Source organism: Varanus komodoensis, unplaced genomic scaffold (assembly GCF_004798865.1).
Source record: "Varanus komodoensis strain SLA01 unplaced genomic scaffold, ASM479886v1 scaffold8, whole genome shotgun sequence".
Classification (NCBI taxonomy): domain Eukaryota; kingdom Metazoa; phylum Chordata; class Lepidosauria; order Squamata; family Varanidae; genus Varanus; species Varanus komodoensis.
The window spans coordinates 25,686,322-25,697,598 of NW_025336481.1; the positions used below are offsets into that span (position 1 = coordinate 25,686,322).

Consider the following 11,277-nt stretch of genomic DNA (forward strand, 5'->3'; position numbering starts at 1 on the left):
CTGCAAGTTGCTGCTGCACCATCTTCTTTACATTGGTTCTTAAAGCAGATCCTTGATTATGATAGCTTGTGAAACTCTCAGTATTTTTAGGATGTCTGTCATGGAATCTTGGCACCCATTCTGAAGCCTCAGCTAGAGTTTGGTTAAAATTAGATATCTCTCATAAATTGCAAATTGGGGTGGGGGATTATAATGCTGCGATCTTTTATACACTTGTCTGGGAATAACTTCCCTTGAACTTACTTACTTCTGAGTAGACATGCATAACAGAAGTGTAAGAGAAGTTCATTAGTGTTGGGAGGGAGAAGGATGACAGTCTTGGATAATCATTCTCACAGGCTACCGCTTGTATCCCAGATGTTTGGAATTGGAATGTGAAGCAAATTATAGTGGGATTGTGGAGGATGGGTCAGGTCAAGATTCTGAGATGAAGGAGGTGGAAGTGATTATCTAAAGACCAGATGCTTCTCTGAGCCAGGCAGTTCCTGGGAGCAACCAAGATGTACAGCAGTGGGAGCTGTCTCTGAGGATGAGGAATTCTCAGAGGTACACCAGGTCCTCTGCTTTTGACCCCATGGCAAGGCATCAGTAGAGATGGGAGGCCCAACTGAATGAGCAGAGCATGGAGATGAGGTGTGCTTGCCTTCAGACAGCCCCTTCCAAGGGTATGGGGCCCAGACATATTCATAAGAAGAGTTCCTGAACTTAAACACTAGATTGGGCTCAGCAAATCACTCTGTTCATTCCTATTCTGGGTGATTTGTACTTGGAAGCAATAAAGAAAGTTGTGCAAGAAAAATGGTCTTCAGTTTGTAATTGCCAAAAGGAGAAATCTCGGCTTGCAATGATTGGAAGGTTGCATTGCTTTGCCTTTTACTGTTTATTTGTATCATCCTGCATACTTTTATCATGAAACAAACCACGACTACCTTAATGCCTTAATTCCCTCAATTTTCCCTTTCCTTACCTTATTCTTTAAACAACATTGTTCCAATCATGGAAAACCAAAATCATCATCCCCAAATATTTCTGGAATCTTTTCTGCTAGTACAAAATGTTCAAGCCAATGAATATTTTTAATCAGTAGCATAATACTTCATTGTTGTTATTGTTGTGGGTCAAATTTTGTCCAGATGTGATGCCATCAAGTGACAGTAAACAATTTGCAGCTTAGTGCAGTTCATGCAAATATGGCACTAAATGTGATAACCAAAAATGTGAAATTTTACAATTAAACTACTGTGTGGCTAACAAGACCAGGTGCATGGGTGGGTTCTGTGTATGTGTGTGTATTGTGTGTGTGTAGAGAGGGAGGGAGGGAAAGAGGGAGGGAGGGAGAGCTGCGAAATGTACCAGTAGAAACCCTTAGCGAATAGAGAGAGTTGGGGAAACCCTAAAAGGGGAAAAAAAAAACCCTTTTATTTTTAAAGCACATAGTGAGAATGCCCATTTCATTCATGTATTTAGCACATTTCGGTAGGGTTGCACTACTAAATGCTCTAATGACACATGAGAGTAATCACTTTCATCAGCTTATATCTCTAATTTTGTACACTTTTCCTAATTTAGACTGTTCCTGTTCTATTAAAAAATTTGGCATCCTAGATCACACAATTTGGAATTACGGCCATTAGTAAATAAGGCTTCTCTGTTTATGCCTGATAGTCAGTGCTAATGATGATGACAGTGGCACTTGGCATGTTTGCCCTCCTATGGAAGGGCCCCAGAACCCATTCTGAACTGGAGCATTACACTTCTGCTCTCCACGTACACAATTCTGTATTTCAGGGAGAAAATTCCCTGTTTTTCTTAATTTGAAACTGTTAGATATGAATGAATAAATTGGGTTGGTGTCATATTATTAGCCATATTTAGAGTAGACCCACTGAAATCAATAAGCTTAAGTCAGTCAAGGCCAACAAGCCTGACAACAGTGGGTCTATTCCATGTACAACTATGTTTGGTATAAATACATTCATGTCCAATTTTGATGGGTATCCCAATTTCCCTGCCTACAGGTGGTACTACTGATTGCAGGGCTAATTCTCTCCTCATGTTCTCTTTGGGTATGTACCTGCTACTACAAAATGCATTACGTTCTTCAGAGGACTCATACTGGCTTGGACATCTGTCCTTTAGAATAACTGGAAGTTATGATCAGGAAGAAATGTCCCCTGCCTCTGGGGATTTTAAAGGGACCCAGTGGACATAAGAACATAAAGAGAGTTCTGGTCACCATCTAACCGGAGGCCAGTGTCTGGCTTTTGACACTGGGCAGCCAGAGGCCTACATTTTACATGCACATGTGCTTCAGACTTGACTGAAAGGGCATGTATTTGGTACAAAATGTTCAGAGAGTTGACCTTGAGTTAACAGGGAGATGATAAGATTACTAATGGCATAGGCAATTTAGGCTGGCATAGATTAGCAAAAAGAATGTGGAAAACAAAAGGAAAACTGGCAGCTTGGGCACTGCAGTGGCTAAAGTATAGCTCATGAGCAAGGATATTTTAAAAGAAAAACAAAGCATGCTAAATGCCCAATGATAGTTGTAACTGTAGCAAATACAGATCTCATACATCACAGATGATGAAGGCTACAATTTGGTACCCACTGAGTTGACAGTAAACTTAACCCAATGCAACTTACTTCTGAATAGATATGCATGTGATTTGTGGCATAAGGCTGCACACTTGTGTGCACCTATGTAGGAATAAGTACCAATGAACACAGTTCCACTTGTCTGAGTAGACGTGGATAGGATTGTACCACTGATGTGCCTGAAAATGCTAGGAGGTATTAGGAATAGTATGAGGAAAATGAAATACCAATCATAGTTATAGACCTTAGGCTGGAGAAGAATAACAGGTATAGGAAATTATATTAACATAAATAATACAAGAGAGTGTAGACTTCTGCAGGATGTAAAGGCTAATTCATTTGGATGCCTTGTCCTAATTAATTCTAATTAATGGTCTTATTTGTTGAGTGGAAGGAAGAAGTTATGATCCTATGCATTTCATGATTTCTGTGCAGATGTTTCTTCAATAGGGAGTCTTAATCCACTTTTGTTCCCTTATGAATGCTATTGAACAATTCAGAAACCAAGGAAACATAGAGGTACATGGTGGGCAGGTACATGTGATGAAGGAAACAGTAGGCCTTTTTGAGTAAAACTTGACCTTCACCAGGCATTCTTCTCTGGTTGTTTTGTGCTCCCTCATATTCTGTGATTGTTGGTCTGGAAATGCCACAGTTGTTGCATCTGTAGCCTTAGAACCATTTCTAGAAAGGGTAGCTGTTCAGCCAGCAAAAAGAATGGAGAATGAACACAATTGGCCATCTTTTGCAGATTGATTGAACTTTTGTGGCATTATTCATTTCCATAGCAGGAGGACCATTTGTATGAATGCACCCATTGTCTGTGCAAATTCCAAACATGATTTGCACATGGAGGACCTTCACTTTTGCAGTATCAGGAGAAATCTGAATCTGAAGAGGCTCTTGGAGACAACACAGAAAATAGAACATCATGATACAACTGTCATCATTTAAGATATACATCTAACTGTCCTATTAACACAACATTGTATGCTCATGTGATTAGATAAGTGAGTGGAGATATTTTCTTAGAAACATAGACGTGAAGTTATAGGATATCATATTGTCTAGATATTGGATTCAGACTAGCATTAATCTAAGAACAAGTGTGATTGAGGATAGTATTAATTTTATTGAAGAAGACATTACATTTATGTTCCATCAGTATTCCTCTTGCAAAGAGCTCATGGTAGCTTACAAGGTTCTCTTTCCTTCCATTCCTATTCTCACAGCAACCCTGTGAGTAGGCAGTAGGTTGGATGTTAGTAGGTAGTAGGTTAGGATGGCCCAAAGTTACCCAGTGAGAAAGCATTGCACATAGAACAGGCAGGAGAGTTTGGAATTGGCCATCACTTTGGGCCCATAACATACTAATCATCCTTATGTGATAGACTCCTAGCTTCTTCAGGTATGAGTAACAATTTGACTGAGCCACAGTCTGCCCTGAATCTTTCAGGTCTAATATTGAAACTCTTTTCTCAAGCAACCTTTGAACATTGCACTAACAATGGCTAGATTCTGTTAAAGCAGTTTGCAAAGAGATTAGATTTGTGATTCTTTTGGCTGTAATCTAATATCCTTTCAGTCTATACTTTTCTAGAAAAATTACTCATCTACTCACCCTCCAGAGCCTGATCAGTTGTCCAAATCCCATTTTAACCACATATAATCTTACCCATAATCCACAAACGAAATGGCTTTTACAGAACTAGTTAGTTCTTGTGAATAGCTGAAAACACAAGCTTTCATTTATTCAAATAAAACCTTCCCACCTTCATGTGTTTAGAAATTCATTTTAAAGATGATAACATTTCTACTGTTTATCTAATTTTTAATACTGGAAAAGTTGTGTGTGCCTAACATTTGGATACTCCCAATGTAAACTGTTATGGAAATAGTTACTTCCTCATTTTAGTGTGCTTTATCTTTACTCTTCATAAAGTCCACTGTGACTATGAAAAACAGGTTTGTTTACATAGCACCCTACAAGTGACAACATATGCTGATATGGGAAAACCACTTTTAAAGGTGCTTTTCTAAAATACACATTTAATGGCTGTGAACGCAGAGTGAACATCATCAGAGCAGGTTGAGGCCTACAACTCTATGTTGAACTATCCAGTACTGTAAGGGTGCAATCTATTCATGATCAGAAAAAGAAATAGTCCTACAGTTTCCAACATGCCGAAGCCAGGGTGACTTGGTCATGTTGGAAGTTGTAGGACAGTTTTCTGTCTCAGCATGCATTAGATTGCACCCTGAGTGTCTTTACTCACAATTTCTAACATCACAGTCCTACAAATCTTACCTTTTCTCCAGACTAACTGCTTGTTCTGGTAGAGTGCTTTGTATGCCCATGCAATGCAAGACATTTTTTTAGGATTGCAGAGTTCAGTTTGATTCTCATCTCCTTATTTTTCTGGGTAGCATTTTGTATATTACTTCCCTGTGATGACTGAAGAGATATACTTGGGATGCCTTTCATCTACTTTCCCTGTCTGCTGCCAAACCCTGCAGATTCCTTCCACATCTTTCTCTACTTATAAGTGGAAGTAGTTACACATGCTAGACATGGTTGGGCCTCTTCATTCCTTTCCAACAGCCCATTCTGGCTGCCTTAGATGCTGAATGACTGTTGTCTTACCAACTGGATAGGGCTATGAATATGGACCTGCATGTGTGGCTGTGTGACCCAGCGTGGGAACCTAGTCCTCCAGTACATTCTCCTGGGCTGTGGACAGTAAATGCCAAATGTCATCATAGACATTGGTGAGGCTGTGCAGAATTGTTCCTGGATTCGATGCTTTGACATCTGTTCCCCATGGCTGAGGGAGAGCTATGCAGGATCAACAGGATTCTAAATGTAATGGGAGAGGTAGACTCTGTAGAAGTGGCTGTCCTTTTTCCATACTGTATTTATTTTTACCAAAAAAATGGCATTGAAGGCAGAGTGCTAACCTGATCTATGCTAAACTGTGCTGGACTTGGTGCCACCCATGATGCCTGACTCTGCAGGCTACCAGTGGCATGCATGATATATGCAGTGGTATCTGTGCAAGGTGTCCTGGCAGAGTTCCAAGCACTCAGATACTGTGTGCATCAGCTCTAATTCCAAACCAGGTCCTGCCACTGTGGCTTGGAGTGACTCTCTAGTAAGCTTGGGGGCTGCCAGGGCCCTGTGAAACAAGGGGGAACCTGTGATGTCATCCTTCCAACTGTTGTGTGCTGTGACTGTACTTCCTGGCCCTATACCTGGCAGATCTTGTCAGGTCCTGTTGTATGCTACAACCAGGCACACAAAAATCACAACAGGTGATAAAATAAGCACTTGGAAGACTGGAGATCTCCTTAATCTTCACTGCCTGAAGCACCCGAAGAGGAGTGCCTGAGGTGTCCAGTGAAGGTCTCCAAGTTTTTTTCATGTTTACCATGGTGCTCACCATGGCCCTGGTGTGGAACATACCCGTGAAGCTTACAGGACACCACTAGGTGATTGTTGTAGTAACCCCACCCACTGGATGCATGTAGCATCTAGAAGAATATAAGAGGACCATTGCGACCTGGAAATGCATTATGAAGGTATACATCAGCATCTGAGGACAAATGTGATCCACATAGCCATTTGAACCATAGAGACGTAGACATAGAAAGTCAGAAGGGTCCCCCTGGGCCATCTAGTCTAACCCCTAGCTCCAGCCTGCTCTGCTCAAGACATGCCTACCATGTGTATGCTGATGGATATATCATGGCACCTTCAGGTCCAGAAGCTGTTTGATATAAGCTTCCATGGGTAGGGTACCTTTTTCCTACCTGCTGGTGATGGCAGAACTGGCACGCCTGGGTATTGTTTGGGGCACATTATGGTTATGGCAACATTGCTGCTGTGGCCTTTTGCTGTGCTTGTTTTCTCATCTGTTTTAGGGACATGCTGCCACCACAGCACATTTTGAAAGCATAGGAGGTTCCAGCTCTCCAGCCTGGTTGCACAATGAGCAGCCCATTCTGTTATGTAAAATGAAAGACACAAAGGCCTTTGCACTGAAATTGTTGAAACGTGACTTTCCTGTCCCCTGTGGGGATTTGTACTAGAACTTTCTGGGTGGGCGTCTTCATTGAGCTTCATGTGGCCAGCTGTGATGCTCCAGAGCAAAAGGCAGGGAGATCATCAGAAGCCAGGGCTGAACAGCACATTCATCCACATCAGCCTTCTCCAACCCAATACAATCGTGCTATGTTGGCCTGCAACTCCCACATCCACAGTTAGCCCCATTCAGATGTGGAGGGCACCAGTTTGGAGAAGGCTGCTGCATAATGTTAATGTCTAGCTCCACTGACTCCAACAAGGCGGGGCCATTTCAAGACATCCTGGCGCTGCCTCTGCTGGAGGCCTGTCTGTGGATAGCCAAGCGAGAGCTACAGGGAAAGTAATGATTAACAGAGCTGAATCACATGGTATCAGGACCTGGAACCACAGCAGGTTTTTGTGAATATTTGACAGAAAACAAAGAGAACCTCTTCAAGTGCTGGTGCCTCCATCTTTCAAGATACATGTTTGGCTGTTGAGACATGACTTCCCCTTCCCTTGTGGGGAGTTACAGTACACCTATTTGTTGAGCTCCATGAGGCCGGCTGTGAACTTGCAAAGCAAAAAGGAAATGGACTATTTGGCCAGAAAAGGCACTGGCAAGAGTGGAGTGTGTTTGCTTCTCTAGCATGTTAAGTCCTAAGACAGGGTACCTGTGAGGGTCATGGGAAAGGAGGTGTTAGCAATGTTTCTTAGTCTTCTCTGCCTATACAAAGTGAATTCTTTGTGTGCCAAATTCCCTTACACATAGCACTAAAATGCTCCCTTGTGTTTTGAGTGTGAATGGTATGGTGCCAGAGAAATATAAACCCATGCTCTGCACACTTTCATCTGGGCTGTGGAGCCCTTAGTGGAGGTTTGTATACAGTTGTGCCAGGGTAGTGATTTGGTACAAGTAGTTGGTATAACTTCTATACTCCAAGATAGACAGTTGTTCCAGATGTTTTGCCTATGACTTGCATCAGCACTATCCACTATATACTCTGTGGAAGAAGGATGGGAAGGAGTGTGGAGGATGAGAATTTGTTTTTGTACTGGGTTCAGTGGAAGGAACTCGACTTATTATATCCTTATAGCAATATATTATGTTGAGCTATGGCCTACGAACTGGGTCCAGGGGCATATAGGATTTAGACTAAACCAGATGTTCCCTAAACGTTCTCTAGTTTTAGATGGCTCTACATGCATATAGTGCTTTTGATCTGCTGTTTCAAGATCCACTCAAGGTGTGTTTGAGATCTGCTGGCACTGCATGGGTTAGAAGGTGGTTTTTTATATAGATCAGGGGTCTCAAACTCGCGACCCATGGGCCAATTGTTGGGATGGGTGGGGCATGGGGGAGGGGCCCTGCAGCCTTCAAAGCGCCAGCGGCACCCGGGCCGGCTGTGGGATAAGCAGCCTACCACCACCGCAGTGGTGGAATACTTGATGCGGCCCAGCCTCACCCAGACTCTACTTCCAGCGGCCCCCAGGTAAGTTGAGTTTGAGACCCCTGATATAGATGAACTCACCAAAATCCACAATTTCTTTCTCTATTGAAATTGAAATAAATGTGTTTAAAAAATAATATGGGAGGAAGTAAAACCTACAGATTTGTCCATCTCTCTTTGGTATGGGAAGTTCTGCAAGAACCTAAGCCATTCCAACTGTTGGTGGCAGAGCAAAGAATTGTGCCTCCATGCTATTATAACTGGAAGTTTAGGATATTCAAGACTTCAGTTTAAAGTAAAAGGAGATAGGGTAGGGGCAAAAATACTAAACAGCTCAGTTATTTGAATCAATTATTTCTATAGTATTTATTTATTAGATTGCGATCCCTTCTTCTTTTTTTAAGAAATCAAATAGTAAACATTTATTTACTATTTCCATCACCCTGCTTCTGCTGTGCTCAGTCTTATCCCTGCAACAACAACCCTATGAGGATGAGAGCCTGTGACTGGCCCAGAGTTAAGTGCAAGGTCTTGCACTTGGGGCATAGGAATGGATATCATAAGTACAGGTTAGGGGACAAGAGGCTGGAGAGCAGCACCTGTGAAAAGGATCTTGGGGTGTTGGTTGTCTCCAGGCTAAATGTGAGTCAGCAGTGTGATGTGGTGCTCAAGAGGATGAATGCCACCTTAAGATGCATAGCCAGAAGTGTGGCTTCTAGATTGAGAGAGGTATTACTGCCACTCTATAAAACTCTGGTGCACCCACAGCTGGAGTATTGCGTTCAGTTCTGGACCCCTCATTACAAGAGGGATAAAGCAAGGTTGGAATTGGTGCAGTGAAGGGCCATGAGGATGGTGACTGGTTTGCAGGGTAAGTCATATAAGGAGAGACTGTGGGAACTGGGTGTTTTTAGCTTTGAGAAGAGGAGACTCAGAGGAGACCTGTTAGTGACATACAAGTATATGAGGGAGTGTTACGCTGAGGTGGGTTGTGACCCTTTTTCCCCTGCAGTGGAAGGCAGGACATGTTCCAATGGAGCCAAAGTCAGGGAACCAAGATTCATGGGGGATGTCAGGAAGTGCTTCCCAATGGATAGGACCCCTAGGGTATGGAATGGGCTTCCACTGGAAAGGGCTGAAGCCCCATTGGTGAGGGTGTTCAAGAACAGGCTGGACATGCACGTGGTAGGCATGTCATGAGTGGAGCTGGCTGGAGCCAGGGGTCAGACTAGATGGCTCGGCCAGACCCTTCTGACTCACTGTTACTACGTTTATATGCTCAAATAGTATATGTTTGGATAATGTTTGTTCATGCAGCTAGTTAAATAATAATTGTGATGACTCCTATTTTAAAAATGTAAATATGTCTAGTTCCCCAAAGAGGAGGAATCCTTAAAGGATATTTTATAAAACAGGCTGACGTGTGTCTCTAATGAAATAATGTTGAAGTGGCTTTTCATGTCAAAGAATCTGTCCTGTTCCCATTCGTTTCCTCTTGCTATTTTAAGCTTAGCATTTTAAAGCAGATTGTATAATATTTTTGCAACTCCTTCTGTAAAGACAGAAGAAAAAGACAGACATTGCCTCAAAGGTTTCTATACCCAACTGTATCTGTTTCTCATAGTACATATGGCCAAAGTCCACACACTTTATTGTAGGTGAATGTGTAGGCTAGTGACATGCAAGGATGGTCTGCTTTCTGTTAGAACCCTTTTAGCCAAAAAAGCCAAAATAAACACTTTCTACTATAGCTTTCCAGGTTTTGTTTTAAATCTGTTACTGTATGTTAAATCTTTGCACTGCTGCTATGGTCTATTTGTTTTTATTTTCTTGTAAAAATAAACATTTATTTACTATTTTGATTTTTACAATAAATAAACTTTATTTTATCACCTGTTTGGTTTTAATTGCTGTGCACTGCTCAGAGGGCTATACTGCAGACATGTAATAAATAAACACAAAAATGCTTTAATCAGGATTCTCTTCTGCATTGCTGTTATTATAAAGTAGGGCAGTCTCAAAGTTGAAATTTGAAAAAAATAATTGTGAGGTACACAAGTTTAAGTTTCTGTTTTTAATTGCTTTAAACATTTAGATAATTCACTACCAGGTCTAGCCATCTACAATAAAAGGCTTTTTCCATGTTCTCACACTTCTGCTTAAGTTAAGACTTGTTAGGAAGATTTGAAGATTAGTCCTGAACACTAATTTATCCAATTCCAGGCAAGTTAGCTTCTGGGCTTCTAAGATTAGATGGCTTCCATTAGTGTGTCTTTGAAGATAAACTTCCCTTTATTGTGTAGGGAAACACCCTGAATATTTCATATTTCATGCAAAGGTTAAAGGAAGGTGGCTCACAGAATATGATTCCAATGTTTAGAAGGATGTAGTCCAAGTGGTCCTCTTACATTCATCATATATCTTTTTATTCACATTTTATGCATAATCCTTACTTTATTAGTAATATGTTTTTACTTGCTCCCTTTGCCCATTCCCTATATGGAAGTCTAGAGCTACCTCTAAAACTCCCAGGGACCCAAATTTACACCCTCCTAAGGATGCTTTTGGAGGTAAAAAGTGCTGTATCCTTGCCATTGTGAGTAGGTAGATTGAGCATGCATCCTTTGGATCTAAAGCTTTGAACCCCATTTACCTCCATCAAGAACACGTCCTGGATTTCTGTATGGATCTTAACAGTTGACTTTCCCATGCCATGAATTATTTCCATTTAAGTTCTGTGTCTGAAATTTCTAGCATGTTTATTCAGCAAAGGGGTGTACAAGAATTTTCTTCATGTTTGCAAATTATGCAAACATCTCCCATTCACAACTCCAAATGCAGGCAGGAACATACTTCTTTGGCATTCTTTGCAGTTTCCTGGACTTTGCATTTGTGTGTGAAAGTGTTTGTGCAAAGGCAAACTTGACTTTGAGGAGGAATTTAAAGAAACGATTCAACAGGAAAATCTGGGTAGCAATTTTAATATTTTTAAATGGTCCTGAGTGGGAAGGACTACATAGTCTGAAAAGGGGATGCAGTTTAGTGATAAAATGTGTGCTTTGTGTTTGGAAGCCCCCAGGCCCAGTCTCTGGCATCTCTGAGCAGAGGTGGGAAAGAGTCCCATCTAAAACCTTTTATTTATTTATTTATTTATTTATTTAT

The 11,277-nt window shown here is 41.4% G+C and overlaps 1 protein-coding gene across 1 annotated transcript in view; it reads left to right on the forward strand.

Annotated features, from left to right (window-relative positions):
• KITLG (KIT ligand) overlaps positions 1-11,277 on the forward strand; it is an 80,744-nt gene that overhangs the window by 19,436 nt on the left and 50,031 nt on the right. The gene's annotated exons all lie outside the window — the stretch shown is intronic.